Consider the following 20,142-nt stretch of genomic DNA (forward strand, 5'->3'; position numbering starts at 1 on the left):
AAAAGAGCCAAGCTAAGTACAAGGCAAGGCATGACAAGCATCAGATTAAGCATAGTTCCAAGTTGGTGATCAAGTCTAGTTGTATATCAGCAAAGACAGGATGCAAGGTGAAGGTAAGAAGCTGAAGCCAATAAGGTATGGACCTTTCAAGATACTTGAGAAAATTGGTGAGAATTCTTTTCGCCTTGATTTACCAGCTTACATGCACATCTACTCAGTAGTTAATGCAGATAGCTTGAGACTATTTGAACCTTCATTGATTGAAGATCCCGAAGAGCAAAGTCAATTGCCTTCTATTGATGATCTGTTACCTGAATATCTCAATGAATTGCAGGAAGATACAGTTCTGGACAAGAAGGTGAGAACTACGTGCAGGGGGGATGTTGAGTACCTGAGAATTGGACTCAAAGGTTCGAAGCCAAGCAGTGCGAAATGGATAGAAATTGAGCAGGCGAGGAAACTGTATCCTCATTTGATTGGTGCTTAAAAACCAACTTTGGTGGTCCAAAATATTTTTCAGTGGGAAGGTCGTGATTCGAATTGGATCCTAGAACACTCTCTAAGTTTTCATAACTCTGTAAAATTATTCCAAAAAGATTCAAGTCTTAAAAGGATCGAGCTATCAGAAGGAATCCTCGTGACAATTGCAGATTGTGACCAGCACGGAGCAACGAGGACCCTTATTCAAGCGCACAGACTGAGAGCCCATGGTAACGTGCGTTGGGGACAAACTGGAAAAACTAGGAGCCGGATCAGAGAACGGGAGTAGATTTTGATACACGATTAGTGCTAAGCACTAATCGCCTGTCACAGGGCATCCCCCTCAATGAAGGAAAGCCCCGAAGAGCCTGGACCCGAAAAGGTTATAAAACGCGGAAAAGTACCGGTTTTAGTTCCGGCGGAGCAGGATTCCACAAAAACCAGGCAGGATATCGGAAGGGCCTCGAGGCGATAAGCGGTTTAGACCGAGTCCCGCCCGATGCCACACAACGAGTGACACGTGTCCAACAGAGGAGAGAGAAAACCACGCATATCAGATGGGTAACCGTCGAGCTAATTATTCGCCCGATATGCACGATGACCGTAGGATCTGGGGGGTCCAGATCAATGGCGGAGGCGCGTCTCGATGAATGACCGGATTTTACCAGTGATAAAGCAATATTATATGGGATTTGGAGTCTAATGTGGATGATGAGTTGGCAAAAGATTCGTATTTCGCGGGCAATCTTGGAGCAAATGGAAATAACAACCGTTCGAATGTGTCTAAGGAATCTGACACACTCACCCATTACAGAATAGGTGGCGACCTCCCTAGTAAGCGTTACCAGTGATGATGACGCAGAACAGAGGAATTCAAACGGACAGAAAGGCAGGAGAACCAAAGCGTCGGGAAGCAAAAGCGAATAGTTAGAAAGTATATTGGCTTTAAAGCCACGAACTGACAGAAACAAAGTGAGCAGTGAGAAGTAAGAAGAAAGCCAGAAAGAGTTTGCCAAGAGTAAGAACAAAGCTGAGCTGACCAGAAGGTAGCATTGAGCCAGACATAGTAAGAGAGAGTCAGAGAGTCTGTGTACTCCAGGGAAGGCTTGAGAGTTTCAAGCAAACTCCTTGATAAATATTTGTCATGTACTGAGTCTCAGATTAGGCTCATACTACTGTGACCAATAGAGGTCGAGTTTCAGTAAGGAGAGTCTGTGTACTCCAAAGACTTGGGGGATCCAAGTCCAGTCCTAGTAATTTATATCTGTTGAGTGAGACTCAAATTGAGCTCACTATTGTAAAAACTCTACTTTGAAAACATAATAGAGAGGCCACCACTAAAGGCTAGACCAGGAGACGTAGCCCAGGAGCATTGGGTGAACTCCTTATTAAACTTGTTGCGTTTACATGCTTTATTGTTATGTTTTCACTAGCTGCTTCAGTATCTATGTATTTTGCAATCTTATCGATCCATTGCATAAAGTAACATAGGCACCTCCATGCACATGAGTCTGTAATACCTTTAATTCTTTGTCCTGGATAAATTCCAGATCAATTCTAAACATTTCCTTTTTGGTGTATTTAGACCTACAATAGTCCTTGTACTTGTTTTTAAAGTCTTGTTGCATTTGAGCCCACGTAGTGATGTTATCCCCAGGTAGACCCATAAACCAACACAAGGTTGCATCCTTAAGGGTAGATGGGAACAACTTCAGCTTTTGGTCATCAGAGGTATATTCATAAGTCCTACAGACAACAAAAAACTCAAACGTAAAAGTATCAGGGTCCTCAAAGGTTAAGCCATGGAAGTGAGGAAGGGCTTTTATTCTTCATCCTAGCATCTCCATTAGTTTCTCTAATAGGGAAAACCTCCCCATTCATGTTTTCGGCCATAGTGTGGGTATGTGGAATGGGTTCTTCTTCTTCCCTAATATGTTCTTTAAAGATATCAGGTTGTTCGCCTAAGGGGTCTTCTAACTCCCCTGTAGTCATAGAGGGAAGTTGAAAATCACCGAAGAAGAGTGAAGGTTTATTGTTTGATGGTGTGGGGGTGTTTGGAAAGAATTTTCCTAGAGTGTCTCTACTCCTACAAGGCATGAAAGAAATTTTTTTCTTCTTTTATATGATTTTTCAAAACTGAATGCAAAACAGAAAGAAAAGCAGAAATAACATCTACCTAGACACCTCCCCGGCAATGGCGCCAAAAAGTGGTGAACCCTGGTATTGCACCAAGAGTATTACAACTCCTAGAGGCTCCTCAACTCTATTTATCAACCCCGGGTTCATACAAACTTTGAGGTGAAAGTGCTATATACAAAGTAGATGGAATTCTACTCATGCCACCCTCAACTAGGTCATTTGATCATTAGGGCTCCAAGACCATTCTTCTACTGAACTAAAGGGGATTAACTACTGAAAGCATAATTCAAAAGCTAGTCCTAGTGTAGAGAAAGTAAATTCTTTTCAACTCTAACTTGTAAATGTTGTCAACTTGTAAATGCTACTCATTCAATTAATGAAAGAACACAAGAATTATGTTACCTGCAGAAAGGAAACTACCCTAATTACAGTCAACCATCTAGCTATCAGATTCACTTGAAAACATAAGATTATCCTACCAATTCACAACTCAATAATTCAAGCATCATTTATCTAACTCACACTTGCAGATTAAGTAATGTCTTAATTTCCAAATCTGTAATGAAGAAACTATTGATATTTTCTCTCACAGTAAAGGAATATGAATGGAGGTAATGGCCTAGTTGGTACCTCTAATCATGGATTCCAAGATGAGGGATTAACCTACTCCTAAACTAAGCTACATTGGCATTACAGATCAAAATAGGGGAAAAACAAGCTGCTACATGGTTCCTGTATTGCTACAAGAAGTCCTGAAATGCTACAGGAAGTTTGCCAAGAGGGTTTGGAGGGTAAGGATGATGGGATAAAGTAATGGAAAGATGGATTAAGGTTGTGCGAAATGCATGGAAGATGACCAACACCCCTAGCCAAACCCAACACTTCAGGAAGGCGATATTTGGGCTAAGAGAGATGCTCAAAGTGACCTAAAAATGAAGATCAAGAACATTAGTTGGAATTCATCAAAAGCGAGTGGAGAAGTCCTAGATGGAGGTGGTGAAAATATCCCCTTCCTGTAGATCCAATAGTCCTGCAACATCACATGCACATGTTCTTCCTTTCATTTGCAAAATATTACAATCAATGGTGGAAAAGATGAGTTGAATTTGGAAACTATCTAACTTATGATAAGAACTCGAGCTATGCAAAGAATTCACTTCTAAGCTACAACAATCATGTGTAAAGCAAGACAACAAATGTAGACTTTTCCAAGAAATCACACAATGTTTTTGGGCTGTGATTGTGGAGTCCTCTAATCATACTTCCATGAGAGAGGTGAGATAGAGGCCACATTCACAAAATTTTTGAGGAACTATACTCTACTGAAATGCAGCAACTAATAAAACATTCTAATATAAAAGAAATATAAATACATAAGAGGGACCTAAGATACTGGGTTGGACCCAAACCCAAGAGCTTCAGGTCACTGGACTAACTCAATGATGGATCAAAATGAAACTTCTCATTATCATTCTAGAAATGTCAAATACATCATAAAAAATAGCAGTCACAAGTGCTTGAGCTCAATAGCCTCTTAGCTACAACCAAAATTTGAATCCTAATGAGTTCCTTAGCATGTTTATTTTATAAAAGGGTAGCTATGAACAACTCCCTAGAAAATAGAGATGTTTGTCTCCCAAACTCGAGAAAGGTGGATCTAGATCTTCCTTGAACTACACTGGCTTGGCTGCCAATGACCTTGAGTTGATGAGAGATAGAGTGGTGATATTTGACTAATTGGAGGAGTTAAGGAGGTGGATAACCTCCTAGAATCTTGCCTTGTTGTCTACTTTGAGCTCCTACACTCAAATTATCTCAAAATATCTCCAATTCATACATTTAATACATATTAGGCCACATGACATAAAAACACATCTTTTACCCCTCACACTAAGCATAATATAACAAAATTTGTAAATAAATGTGAGAAAGAGACGATTTTAAAGCTGAAGGATGGCAGTGTCACCCTTATGATATACCTATTGATGAGCCTCATCATAGTGACCTTTACTTTTGAGTTTAAATGTGCAAAACACAAGTTATTTAGAAAAATGATAATTTTTGGCAAAGAGTATGTTTCTATCACTTTTTCAAACTCATTAAAAACTTATGAAAAAGTGAAGCCAGGAGTTCTCTTTATGCCCTTTTCAGACTCCCTAAACATGAAAATATCGTCAAGTACTTCACTATTCGAACTCGTAAAAGTAAATGAACAATATTCTATTCAGTGTAAGTTTTCCCCTTTTACGGATTGAATTAGACTATTTATGAAAAAGGTATATGTTGACTAGTCATGGTCAATAGAGTTATCTCCTACATTATTTTACCCTTTTCTTGGCTTAAGACACTAAATTTACAAAAAAGGACATTGTGGAGTTTACTTATGTTTTTTTCCTAACTCCCTAAAAATGAAAAACATCGAGCTTTACTTTCTCTGGGCTCGTTAAAATTTTACATTGAAATAAATGAACGGTTTTTATTTTTGTGTCTTTTAAAACTCTTTAAACATGAAAATGACATCGAGTTACCCCTTCACTAGACTCGTAAAACTTAAATAGTGCAGGACTTGTCAATCATGACGAGACCAAACCACTCCTTCTTAGGGTTCGTTAAAAATACTTCAAAGGACTCATTCGAAGGATGAGCTTACAGGACAAGCATATGTTATCCTCCTCAAGCTTGTCAAAAATAAAGAGGTACTTTCTAGTAATAGTGGGGGGGAATTTGGAAAGAACATTTGTTTTTATATTACAAAGGAAGTATGTCACTCTTGAACATGACACTCTGTCACTTTTGTGTCTGGGTTGGGAAATCCATTTGTCTCCTAATTTATCATACCTTATTGAAATTCTTTAGTTGGTTTTGGGTATTATTTTTGAGTCAAATTCTGAAGAGTCAGAATGTCGTGTCGCTGATATGTTCAAAAGAAGTCCAACCTCAATCAAAATTACTTTGTTATTCATAGTCTTAAATCACGTCGACCATCCCTGAGCTAGTCATGAATTACTCAAAACTATTTTTCTTCAAAACTTGACATTAGTTTCATGTCATAGGTCCTCCTGTGACAGGTCGCTTCGTATCGACTTCAGCTCATTATATAGGAAGTTGATCTAGAAACCTTCTTCAGTACCTTTCTAGCATGCCTTAATGGAAGGTTTCTATCTTTTGACGACGAGTTCTCATCATTGACCTTCGATCGAATGATTCTATGAGTGTTCGACTTCAGCACATCTATTCACACTTCATAGATTGTACTGGAAGTACCTTGAGAACCATTGTCATTATTGGTGGTTTCTCTCATTCTTGTTGATGATTCACATCATTGACCGATAATCAAGTGATTTCTACCATGTTTGACTACGAGACTCACTCACATGGTTAAATTTATACTACGGATTGAGAGACGAAGATCAAGACCCTAGATCTAGTTTCATCCATCCAACCTGCGTGGAGTTACTAAATATTCATGATTGCAAACATATATCCATTGATGGATGCGTCAATACTATGTCATTTATTGACATGGATCTTTAGATGTATTTTCGCACGGGTTCTTTGATACATTTATGCTTTGAGTATGGGAATTCCTACCTCAACAATGATTTTATATTGCATTGTAACATTTGATTGATTGTTTTAGGTCTCCGACTCTAGTATCTAACTCGAACCTTGGCATGATAAAGCACCACAGTCATCAAACATCTTTTCTGACTTTTCACTTTAGGGGGAATTTTTTTACACATCATTTCGTCGGATTAGGAAAATGACCATCAATTTGAATCTTTTGCTATCCATCAAAGTGTTCCAAAGCATCCCCTTGCAAGGCTAGAACCTAAACAATCCCAAAGGTAATGAAAGTCCTGGATCTCAAGGCCCAAAAACCTATTTTTTTCTTCCTGCACAGTTCCCTAGTCCATTTCTGCGCATACGCAGAAGAGACCATTACAAACTGCACAAAAATGAGATCTGTATAACACAATGGCTTGTGCACATGACTTAATGCATGTAAAAAATAAAAAGTAAAGTATAGAAGCTTTGTTAGTCAAACCTTTCCCAACTAACAACTTCGAATGGATGATTACTCAAGCCTGATCCCTCCCATCATGGAGTTACTTCCCTCTCTTTTTGGATCCCCTATCCCACCATTAATGGACCTCATCCCTTAGGAAGAGGATCCCAAACCTCCTCATCTTGGCCTATAAATCAAACATAGGCCAGAGGATTGGAGACGACTATTGAAGGTAGGATTATGCTGCAAAAATAAGGTTAGAAGGCTTTTCAACCAATGAGAGGGTTGGAGATTGTGATAAGAGGCTTGTAACATCAAGGCTTTGAGGTTGTAAGTTTTTTCTCCCTTTTATTTAATAAAAATAAGTTGTTCTTTCCTAATCATTTCTATTCTAATATCATTTTTGGGATTTCTTGATCAGTCACATAGGTTATGATTGGTTATTGATTCAATTTATGATATATACTGAGTTAAGTATTTCATTTATCTTCCATTCTATACACTAGATGCTTTGATCCTTTGTATGTTTATGTCTATTCATATCTCCTTCAAAACATCATGGAGAAGCTATTGTGGAAAGCACTAGAACAGTCTCTAAAGCATCAAGGATAAGCTAACTATCAAAGGCACTAAAAGGGACTTCAACAGGCATTTTGTTAAAATGGTAAGTGATCTCTCTCATATTATTTGTTTCAATCAATCGTAAGCTAAGGAAAGGTAGAATTTCTTTTCTTGTTTTTTACTATATTTCGTCTGGGATCTAGGGAGATCCATCATGTCAGCAAGAGGGATTAGTCCACCTAACACTCCCTTAGACGAAGACACTAATGTGTATATGGCAGAAGTTTCATGAGCTATTGTCTCATTGAAAATGCAAGGATTCTAAAGAGGGTTCATGCAGGACGTTTATAACACATGTGTGGCAAGAGTTTACATCTTTTATTTTTTTCACCAAACCCTTCAAGGATTTAAGTATCATATGTTGTCATAGATGGTGGAAGTGTAAGGGATGCTGGTTTTGTTGGTGATGTTGATTTGGGTGCTTCCTATATATCTCATATTCAACAAAGGTTTTATTTCCCTAGTTTCAATTCCTTGAAGGCCTGATATGCAGGTTGTTTGATGGACAAAGGTGATGCTGTTGAGGACCAGAAATTTTTAAATTCTTTGGTGTTGCGCTATATTTTTCAGGATGATTTGTTTTTGGTAGGCGAATTCTTTATTGTTACAAGTGGGTCACGTAATTTCCATGTCAAGTGAATTGTCCCCAGAGGGAAAGTTTTTATATATATGACACATTTCCTTTTCGGGACGACAATGTACTTCTTCAGATATATATCTCTCGAGGTGTTTTGTACAGGAATAATTTAGTTATTCAGCCAATCACACAGGGCACGTGTGACAAGCATCCTACCTACCTTCCTTTATGGTACTTTGGAAGGGGAATTTTGTGGACCCCTAGAGTTTGTAAGGACAAGGTGGGATCCCCTTATTAGTTGAGCCAAATCGACATACTATCTAAGATATCACAGGATCACATGCCCTGACATTCCCCTGCGAGTGCATTTACAAATTATTGTAGTGTTGTGAAGGTGCAATGCCTCTTTTGATTTGTATGACATTTAATACCTAGTTGGTGTCGGGGAATATGGAGAAGACAATTGACATGCTGGACATGGACATATCACTACTAGAGGCCTTTATTTGGGCCACCTTGGATGCTGAGAGGGATTTTTCCCAACATACCTGCTCCAACAATGGAGTGAATCTTCCCTTACCACAACGAACTACATTGCTTTATGATCATAAACCATGTGCCCCCCATCCACTGACGAGGAAACTTGGCTTCAACATCACTCCAAACAACCTTCGGGTCGAAGAAGGACGAGGATAAAAAATGTCAAAACGCATCTGCGATAAAACTCCTGAGTTTTGGTCATGAAGTTTTATGGGACCGTGTGGTAAGTTTACAAAATTGGGTTCTGGTTGGACAACGGATTTTTGCTAGTGTATGGGATATAGACATGTAGGATTGGGTTTCTGCACAATGGTCACCTATTTTGGGATATTTCGGAAAGGTGAGAAGACTGATGAACTCATGGTATAGCTTTCATTTCTTACACAGGGATGACTCAAGCCACATATTGAAGACCCCATGGGTATGTGGATGTAGCTTTCTTTAATTAAGAAGATGGTATGTGAGTTTTAACCCCCTCTTGGACACGCCGAGAAATAATTTGGTGTGGGTTAAACTCCCTTGTTTTCCTATCGAGTTTTGGACATGCCAAGCGATGGTGGAGATCGAGAACATTGTTGTCTGTTTCATTTATATGGATCCTCGTGCTTTGGGAGCTCGGGACAAGCAATCACATGGATACCAATTGAAGTAAATTTTGCGGTGTGCCTCCCTGATAACATCAATTTAGCTTGGGATTCTATTCAAATTCGGCATAGACTGGATTATTGGGGCATCCCTTTTAGATGCCTTCTATGTCATCAAACAAGACATCTACTCTCATGGTGTCCTCAGAGAGTTCACAGCTCGAAGGGCGCTCATAGAAGTACGTTTAGAACTGGACTTGGAGGAAGATCTTTTGCTAAACATGTACATCCATAATCTGAAAAGATACTACACTTTCTTCTAATGATCCTTCTTTGCTTCTTTACAATTCACATTATGGACACTCTTATTCCCCTTCATCCTCACCTATTCACTTTCCTTAAGCCATATCGGGGATGGTCCATTCTTGTGATCAATGTTGTCGGCATCCTCCATCTATTGGGGACATATGAGCTGGTCCATCTGTGCCCTTTGAGGTACCTTCCCACTCGACCTCCCCTGGGTCCTCTAATCCTCCTTCCCCCTTGAAATCCCCTAATATTCCAACGATTAATGCTCATGAGGAATCTACCCATGTTCCCTCTGGATCTAGTCCTTTTATTTATTCGTCTTAGGTTCTCACCCCTTCCCCTGTGATGAATCCTCTTCAGCCACCCTCCCCTCATAATTTGGTCAGAAACAACCTAGACTTCATGATGTTGAATCCTAAGATGGACCTTTCCTCCCATACCATATTCAAAGGCAAGGATCATCTTTCTTCACCTGTCATCAACCCAAAATCTCTAGAAACATCACTATTCGTAGGTGGGGGGGTACAGGTAGCTATCACTTCTGAGGTAAATTGGTTGGAAGACCACTTCAATTCTATGACTCTTCTGATTTGCATGACGCCCCTATCATTGATTCCTTTGAACTTAGGTCCCTTAGAGAAATTGAGCCCTCTGAGAACTTGCCCAAATGAATATTTTATCTCTTAACATGCGTGGTATGGGGGATGCGACTTAACATATTTCCTTGCGACACCTTTTATTTAATGCTTGACCTTTCATCATCCTCATTCAAGAGACTAGGGCTACTCTGAAAAAATTCAATATTATTTGCATTCTATCTATCCAAATTGGTGCATGGTTGTTATTGATTCTTACGGGATGTCAGGAGGCCTTGCTGCCCTATGGGACCCTAAATGGGAAAATTTGAAGGCCCATAAATTCTTTGTTGTTATTTTTCTTACAGGACACTTTCGTGGTATAATTGAACAGATTCACATTTGGAACTTATATGCTCCATATAACGGGAGACAGTGCTTCCGGGACCGTGTGGAATCATTAGACATATTGAAGATCAGGTCACTTATTATTGCTAGAGACTATAATGTGACTTTATTCGAGGATGAATTTTGGGGGTTTCGGTGCAAAGGTGACCCTCTTGTTGATCGATAGCAATCCCTCTTTTATGAAAACCATTTAGTGGACATATGCCCCATTCCTATCACTCCTACATGGCACAAAGGAAGAAGTGGCGAGGAGCACATTGGTAAAAGATTAGACAAATTTATGGTACAAGAGAATTTGGTTGAAATATTTGGCAATTCGACGTCATGGGTAGAAACAACTTACATCTTAGGCCATATTCCAATTGTGTTACAATGGCGAATGGAATCAGTTCGTAAAGGAATACCTTTCAAATTCAATAGAGTATGGCTAGAAGATGAAGACTTTAAAAATTTGGTTTTGACTACATGGAAGTTGTGTGTAGTACCATTGGGGACATCGACTATGGACAATATCTCACATAAATTAAATACCCTAAAGATCCAGGTCTGAATATGGGAGTGAAAACAAACAAACAAACAAAAAAAAGAATAAAATGTACAAGTATTTGAAGGTGTTAATTAAGGAAATTAAGATACTTGGGTACGTTATGGCACATACGGCGCCCACACAATAGACTTTGGAACTTTTGAAGGAGTTCGAAGGAAGGAAAAGACACATTATTTAGATACAAGAGACAACCTGGAGATTGAAAAGTAGGGCTATATGGCTCAAAGAGGGGGATAGAAATACAATTTTTTTTTCACAAATATGAAAACCATAGAAAGAACATAAACACTATTCGGCATATCAAGGGGGTTGGAGGGAAGTGTGTTTACTCCACTAAGGAGATCCACAGTGAGGTTGTACATTTTTTTCAGAACATCTTCAAAGCTAAAGGAGAATTAAATATTGAAGATAAACTTTGGGGAGCAGTGGAATATCCTATGATGGTCAATGATGAAACAAATGAAACACTTTTTTGACCAGTGTCCATTGATGAAATCCTACCGGTGTTGAATTCTTTTGCAAAAGATAAATTTCCATGACCAGATGGTTGGAGGGTGGAATTTTTTAAACTTATTTAACCTTATGGGACAGGAATTACTAGAGATGGTAGAAGAATCAAGGATCACTAGGCACATTTTGGGTTCTATAAATTCTACTTTCCTTTCTCTTATCCTAAAGGTATCGAATCCATCCTCCTTTCTAGAATTCAAATCGATATCTCTATCCAATATTACATATAAGATTATTTAAAAAAATATTATGGAGCATATCAAGGGGATTCTATCGATTCACATATCCATGGAGAAATTTGGTTTTATGCACAACAGATTGATACATGATGCCATAGCCATAACACATGAGTGTATACACTCCATACATAGTGAGAAATTGGAAGCGGCAGTTATGAAGGTTGATCTGCAAAATTCATACGACTACGTGGACTAGTCTTTCCTCAGGATAATCCTTATGAATATTGGTTTAGATATTCACAATGTGGAGTGGATAATGGCATGCATATCCACAACATGGTTTGTTGTTCTTATTAATGGATACCCTTCAAAAAAAAATCGAGCAGGATGAGGGCTAAGGCAGGGGTGCTCACTCTCTCCCCTATTATTCATTCTTGTTATGGATGGTATAAGTTGGAAGATAATGTGGCAAAAAAGTTGGGGACTTTCTGAGAATTAAGAATGAAAAATGTGACAAATATCTCCCACTTATTATTCGTCAACGACATTCTGACATTTGGAATGGTATCCAGGGTACAGTGGATGTTTTTTCACAACATTTTTCATCGATATGGTGTGGCATCAGGATTAATAGAAAATGGAAAAAAATCCATACTTTTGTTCTCACGTGGAGACCATATAGAGATAGACTATATTGCTGGAATATTTGGCGTGGGCACCAGGCCACTGAAGGAGGGATTTACTTATCTAGGATTTAGGCTAAAGCCTAATGATTATCGACTTTGGGACTAGATATGGCTTCTGACAAAGTTCCATAAAAAGCTTAAATGTTGGACACGTCATTTGCTTTCTTTGGGTGGTAGATACACTCTGGTCCATGCCATTTTGCAAAAATTGTCTGTATAATGGGAACATTTATTTGTGCTTCCATCACGTACCATTGCAAATATTTGTTCCATTATATCTCGTTCCTTATGGTCGGGCACTGGATTGGTACATAAATTTCATTTGGTAAACTGGGACACTATCTCTAGACCAAAGGAACTTGGTGGTTGGAGAATACTAGACACAAATGTTTTTGGATGGTCTTTTCTCCTAAATTCACTCTGGAGGGCTTTATTTGGAGATGGCATATGGGGGGAGATAATAAAGGAAAAATATCAAAAGGGTAAGGACTTCATAGACTCGTTCAAAGAAGGTGAGATTGGTAAAAAAGTGGGTTCATATATTTGGCTGAGCTTTCAAAAGATAAAGTCATGGTTCCTCCATAGAATAAAATGATCGTTTGGGAAAGGAAGTAAGATTTTAATTGGTCTGGACCATATAATGGGTGTATGTAATACGACTCACCTCTCTGGAGATACTATTGTGGCTCTACATCACAGGGGTTTATTTTTCTTGAGGCAGGTCATATGTAGATGGAGTGGACAACATCTGATATGGAAAGCAGCTATGGATATTGGCTTACATGGACACTAAGCACATGAATGGAAAGGTTACATCCAAGATCTTAAACATGCAGGTCTATGTAGAATATCGAGGGGAGACATGCTCATATGGGTTGGGACACTTCAACAAGGCTCCGATGTGGTAGCATACATTTACAGGTACATTATGAATACTAAATATAATTATACTATTCACTCATGGTTTCTTAAAATATGGAAGTGGCATGTACCCATGAAAATAATCTTATTCATTTGGATGGTTTGGAAAAATAAGAATCTAACATGGAAAAATCTCAAAAATAGGGGATACCAAGGCCCAGGATGATGCAAACGAGATCATTTTACATCTATTTCTCAATTGTAAAATCTCTCTTCAGATTTGGCCGCAAATACTCTTTTATTACAGGTTCCCCTAAAGGTGATTTAATTTGTCTGACCTTTTTCTACGTTGTTGGGAATCTAGAAATAGACCACACAAAGCCATTCCTCTGCTTGTCATATCGGAAATATGGAGGGCGCAGAATACTTGTATTTTTGAAGATGTCTCGATTAGCCTTGACCGTATTTGTTCCAAAATACTCACCTAGATGGAGGCAGAGGAACCTCGCTCCTTGGCCACGATGGATATTTCATCTTGGTGTGAAATTTTCATCCATCACAACAACTGGAAATTATTTTCCTAATTTTTAATTTATTTGCAATTTTATACAAAAAATACCAAATAATTCACAATGTGATTTTCAAAAATAAATAATGGGAAGAAAAATAATTTTGGAAATTGGGAAAATCTAGCACACACAAAAACAACACCATTATTTTTAGACAAAATTCCCCGAAAAAACCCAACTTGGATAAACTGGTGCAGCAGATGAGGGTTTTATCTTATTATGCAATAGTGAAATATAAGTACAATCTATGGATGCCCAAATGGAAATCCAAACAATAAGAAAATATGGGAAAAATTATTTGAGGGAATTACCCTTCCTCCACAAGCAATCTTGACACCACTTCTCTTCATAAACTATTCCTCCTAGACCCTTTGCGTCAACCTTTGCACTGCTCTGTGAAATCCCTATGACGTCTAGCCTATGTACTACCTATGATGAATTCTTTTTGCATGTATCTGCTAAGGAAATCACTTCTACGACACTCTAGACCCTCTGCTCGACCTCTGGAATTGAAAACAAATTTCTCTCTAGTAAAATCGAATTGTTGTTGAAGCAACTGTGCAATCCTCTATGCTGCCTCATTGGGAATAACTCAGCCCCTTATTGATGCCTCTCCGGATCTAGAAAACTTCCTCCTATCATTGTCTCTACCCCTCACTGACCTTGCTTCGATATTTGGCTCTCCAACAACTGCTACTGCTCTCTGGAAATCGATCTGCTAAGAAAATTGAACTACATAAATGTCTTCTCCAAGTGCCCATCAACTTCTTCTTATAATCCTTTGTTGGGACTCCAATGGCCAAGATTAAATCTTAATAAATGGCTAGGATCATTTTGAAGTCGATCCATGTGATTTTCTAGATGATTCTCACCTTGACTTAATTAATTATGATTAATTAACTATATTCCCTAAGTTTAGACTTAGGAAATATTTAAAAATTGGCTAATAATCTAATTAAGTCACTTCTAGGTGGAATTTCCAGAAACGATATTTGGGTTTTGGATGTAACAACCTCGGTGAAAATTCCATGTAATAAAAGTTAATAAAGGAAAAATAATAACCACGGTTGATGGGACACTTATTCCACGCTGAATGTTGGGAAAGACATCCTAGTGTGGGTGTTCATTGATTTATCAATGACTAAGGAAATTGGCAAAGGCAATAACAAAGGAAAAATGGCATTTTGGCACATTTATTCATGAAAATAATGGAAATTAGGAGAAAAGGGAAGTGAAAGGTCATAGGTTTCATGTGAGGAGTAAATTGAAGGAAAATAATGGAAGATTAAGAAAATAGAGGCCTAATTGATAAAAAGGCTTCTGAGGATTAGTTTGTAACCTTTTGTCAGTTCATTTTTCGATCTCTCTCATTATTCTCTCTCTCTCTCTCTCACTCTTGGACACTTATAGGTTTCTTGGAGCACTCATGGAGGGTGTGGCATACTTGGAGTTTTGGAGCAAGAAGGTAAAGGAAGAGCAGGAAAGAACAAGAGGACATCGGGATCAACAACTACAACGGGTTTTTTTGCAGGTACGAAGTTGCATGTATGTTTTCTTCACTAGTTTTAGCATGCATGTGGTTTATTGGTCATGATCTGTCACTGACATGGAGGATTGCCTGGATTGACAATGGTTTTGCCTAGCCTTTCCATTTCCTAGATAGCCATGGTGATTGTAGATTTATTTCCTTATTTTGTTTTGGTTGGTTCTCATGTTTCCTTTAGCTTGGGTTGAGTTACTAGTTCATGGAAGCCCTAGTTGGACTAATGCTCTCGAAGCCTTGTAAGAACTTGGGTTGAGTTACTAATCTTGGAAGCCTTGGTTGGACAAATTCTCTGGAAGCCCTAGGTGGGTAGAGTTACTAGTCCTGGAAGCCCTGATTGGACAAAGATCTGGAAGCCCAGAATAAGTTGTGGGTTGAGTTACTAGTCTTGGAAGCCTTGGTTGGAACAAACACTTTGGAGCTCTGGGAGGCTTGGATAGAGACCAATCTGATGATGGTTTGTGATGTCCGATCGTGAGGTGGAATCACTATTTGATGGGTTGAGGTGGAAGGCCTCTAGAAGCCCTCGATGGTTTTGGATTGATGTGTTCTATGAGATCTGACATTCATGCTTGGAGTATGGCACAGTAATCAGGTGGTAAAAAAACAAGCTCAAAATCCAAAGTTGTCGGATCGGTGTGGATCTTGGATGACCACGTAGTGCTCATCATCCTAAATCAAGGCAACTCATTTCATGCGAAATGGACATCGTATGCTCTCAGAATCATATTTTTTTCACTTTCCCAAACAGGAAATTTTTTGAAAAAAATTGACATCCCAGTGAGTAGTCCATACTGCTGACTTGGCGTTGACTGGGCAGGTGTATGTGGTAGGCTAACTGGTCAACGATCTCAACGAATCATGTTGTGCCAAGTGGCGCATTTTCATTGGTGCAATTGGAATATTATTATTGGTTGGTTGGTGGCCAACCATAGGCTGACATGTGGCCCAGCCAAAGGCCGCCATGTGGTAGCCCAGGGGCCACCAAAAATATGGTTCAAGTCCGGGCAAAGGCAGTGGGGGTCGACCCCGCGACCAACAACAACCGAGCAAAGTCATTTACCAATATGCCAAACCATTGTTAATTAATATATATAGAACTCCACCCATATTTTAATTCCATTAATGTGTCATTCGGGGGTAGGGCAAACCTGTGGGGCCTGGCACTTGGTCACACCACCAGTACATGACCACCAGTGGAGAGGAGCAGGAGGGCCCGACCGGCGAGGGCGGGTGATGAGCCCCAAAAATGGATAATTATTTGGGCTCATTCAACCTCCTAATTTGACTTAATCCACCATTCTCATTAGTTTATTGCATTTTTTCGATTATTTTTATGTTAATAGAGTGAATTTGGTTAGTCATTATGCCAACAAGTCTAATGGGTGCTTTGTGTAGCCTTTTTGGTCAATTTGGAGACAAAATTGAAGGTCTTAATGAGAACTTGGCAGCCAAATTCGTGGGAGAACAAGCTAGAGGATTTGTAGGAAGGTGTCCCCCTCATTTATGGGCCCTTACCTCGAATTCTCCACCATCAGCTCGGAGTTCAAAGGCCACCAAATCAATGAGCACAAGGGCAGCCAAGCAAGTCAAGTAGGACTGCTGTTAACTACAAGTCTTGGGCAGCCAAGTCCCTAAATTTTAGGAGGACTGTTGGGTCCTCAAATTGTATAAATAAGAAGGCTTAGGGCCTCATTTTGGTTAGCTAGTGGTTAGTAATTTTTGTAGCCAATAGTTAGTCATTTCATAGTCTTGTTGTAGTCATTTTGTAGTTCGATTTTTAGGCCATAGATTAGTTTTGTTGTCAGCTCATTTTCAAGTTCTCCTTGTGGACAGTTTTGATGTAACTCTTCATTCTTGATTAATAAAGATGAATCCAGCTTTGCACCAGCTCTAAATCTCTCTTGGGAGGCTGTAGCTCTTGGGGTTGGGCCCATCTCAAGCGCTCAGTACCTCCCTTGTTTATCTTTATGTGTTTGCTGCGTTCTTAAAATGAAATCTGCTCTTTAGATCTTGCTTTGTTATTTTGGTTGTTTTTGATGGTTAAAGTAGCTTTTTATGGTTAGAATCGATTGGTAGGAGTTTTTCATGCATTTAGATCTTTTTGAATGTTCTTACTCACGTGATGTACATGGTTCTCTTTCCAAACAAAGCTGTTGTTTATTCATTTCATTGACAGTTGGATTAAGTTAGCTAGGACTTGGTTTGTTTGCAAGGATTCATTGATTCGTTTGAATGAGCATTGTGCAGGGCATCTCTATCACCTTCATCACCTCCTCGTTCATCTGAGCCTCGTCCAGATCAGTTCCTCCATCACCAAGTCTGTTTCCTCATCTCCCATCTGCTCTTTTGCCACGTAACCCTACCTTCTTGCTTTTCCATTGCCTAAACCTTCGTTGATGCAAGTCAGCCTTCCACATCATCTCACCACTCCATCCATCAGTTCCTGGGTCACTTCATACCCCCATCCTACCTCCATAACCATCCATGCATCTTCCATCAACCATCCATCCTCAAACATCCCATTTCGAAATATCCTGTAGAAGAATTGCAGAACATCCTGTAGAAACCCCTGCAGACTTCCTGTAGAAGTTCATGAACACGGTTGCATGTCATCCAGACTTTGTGAAACTCTCAGAGAGAATGTCAGGTATCCCTTAGACCCTCTCTGTACCATCCCAACCGTTCCCAAAGCATTTCATCCCTTGATCCATCCCTGCACAGTGGAAAACTAGTTAGAAGCACATGCATGATAATTTCAACAACTTAAGCAAAAATACAAAAAGATGTTTTCTTTAGATAATGATAACTTAGACACATGCATTTTACCTTCTTAGAAGTAATGGCATCATTTTCAGACATTTGCACTCTCACTAATTGCATCATAGAGGTTAAACTAGTCAGATTAGGGTTTATTAGGGTTTCCCTGTTTTGTTGGCTTTTAGTTAATTATTGCAAAGTAGGTTAATTTCCTTTGAGATAGCCTTCGTCCATCATTTAGAAAGCTTCTTCTGAGAGCATATAGAAGTTGGCTTGAGCCCTAGCAGACTTGTGCCAGCTGACCAAGTGACAGCTGCGACAAGAGCTAGTACTTGTGCATACAGCACTGTCGCTTCCAAGTTTGTTATGAACTACCGGGTTGATAAAATTAAAGAAGGGAGTTCCAGGAGTTGTAGCATTATTGCTACAATACTGGAGCCCACCACCTTTTTGGAGCCGTTGCCGGGGAAGCGGCAGAGTATTGGTGATTGTTGCTATTCTTCTATTTTCTACTACAACCTTCTGCTAAGTAGTTTATTTCATTTCCATTATGCAATTTCGTTTATGCAAAAGTAGATTAGCATTTCTTGCTTTCATAGATTAGCATTTCAATTCTGCCATTTCATTTCTGCAAGCGTAGATTAGTGTTTCAATTCTGCAAGCGTAGACTAGCATTTCATTCCTGCAATTTCATTTGAGCAAAATAGATTAGTCCTTTCCTGCTTTCATTTCAATTCCGTATTTTCATTTTTGCAAGATAGTTAGTTGCAGTTCAATCTATTTCGTTGTTGCAAGTAGAAGTAGAAAAAAAGCAAAAATCAAGCAAAAAGATTTCATTTCATGCCTTGTAGGAGTAGAGATAAGTTAGAAAAATGATTGCAAAACACCCCCACTGCTTCACACAACCTTCTCTCTTCTTCGATGGTTGTGATTGAAGAACCCATGGGTGGACATCAAGACATATTTGAAGAACCTCTAGGGGAGAATAAGAAGAAAACATTCCTCTGGAGCAAATGGCTACAAGCAGAAATGTTGGGAGCAACATCTTGTCCAAAGATGAATTTGAAAATCAGATCAAAGATTTCAAGAGTGATATGAGGCAGTTTCTTGCCATGCAACTGGATACCTTGCGGATCCAAAAGAAGCAAGAAGAAGCCAAGAGGGCTTTGGCCATTTTTTGTCCTAGGTGCACTAGAAAGCATCCTAGGAACGAATGTCCAATGCACCCTCTAGAAGTGTATTTCATCTGTGAAGAATACCATCCTACAGATCAGTGCCCTTCCTTGCCCAGAATCAAAGCTACATATCAAAGAGCCAAGGGAGCCACTGAATCACTCTGTTATATGAACCAAAGGAGGCCACATGGACCCGTACCCTACCAGTAGGAACTACAAGGGACACCCGAGACCTATTATGACCCTTACCAAGCCACCTTCATGCCTTCTTGGGGTCCCCCTGCTCATCCTTCCTGGTTCACACCTCCTCCTTATTCCTTCACAGATCCATATTATGCCCAACCAGCTACTCATTCGTTTCACTCTTATGCTCAGCCACAGCCTCAGTGGAATGCACCTTATCAGGAGTGGAGGCCCCAGTACAACTCTCATCCCGCTCATTTTCCTCCACCACCTGCTCATCCACAACCATCGCCTCCTCCTCCACCAAGGCAACCACAAATGCCTACCCAACCACAATGCCATCCATCTCCATCTCAATTTCACACCTCCACTCAACTACCCGTACCATTTCCAAAGCCCTGCAATGGAGCAGCTCAACCCAATTGCAAAGCTGAGGCACAACATGTGCAAATGACTCCTTTTGAGCTCAATTATGTTCACCATAGCTCAGGAAAAGCATTGCAAAAAAGAGATCATCTTGAAAGCATTGAAGGATCACATCCAGCAAAAGAAGATTCAAAAGAGGAGATCAAAGAACCATGGGCTGCACTTGATGAAGAGAATAGATCAGAATCAAAGATCGGGAGAGTTCCTTCATGGTTACCATCAAATCCTCCATGTATTCAAGAGAAAGATCAGCAAAAAGAGGAAGATGAGAAAGTCATGTTAGAAGGTGACATGAAGAATGATCCAGATCAGCAAAAGGACCAAGGATATCAAAGCTATATTGAGACATGGTTCCAGACAGTCACTAAGTTGCAACAGTACTCTCTTCCTCAGCTATGTTTGATCCCTTCAAGGTCAGATCATTTGGTCCCTGAGATCTGGATACCTATCCAAGCATGCAT

Source organism: Pinus tabuliformis, chromosome 1_2 (assembly GCF_031772625.1).
Source record: "Pinus tabuliformis cultivar Carrire ecotype Pingquan chromosome 1_2, CPIR1, whole genome shotgun sequence".
NCBI lineage: Eukaryota > Viridiplantae > Streptophyta > Pinopsida > Pinales > Pinaceae > Pinus > Pinus tabuliformis.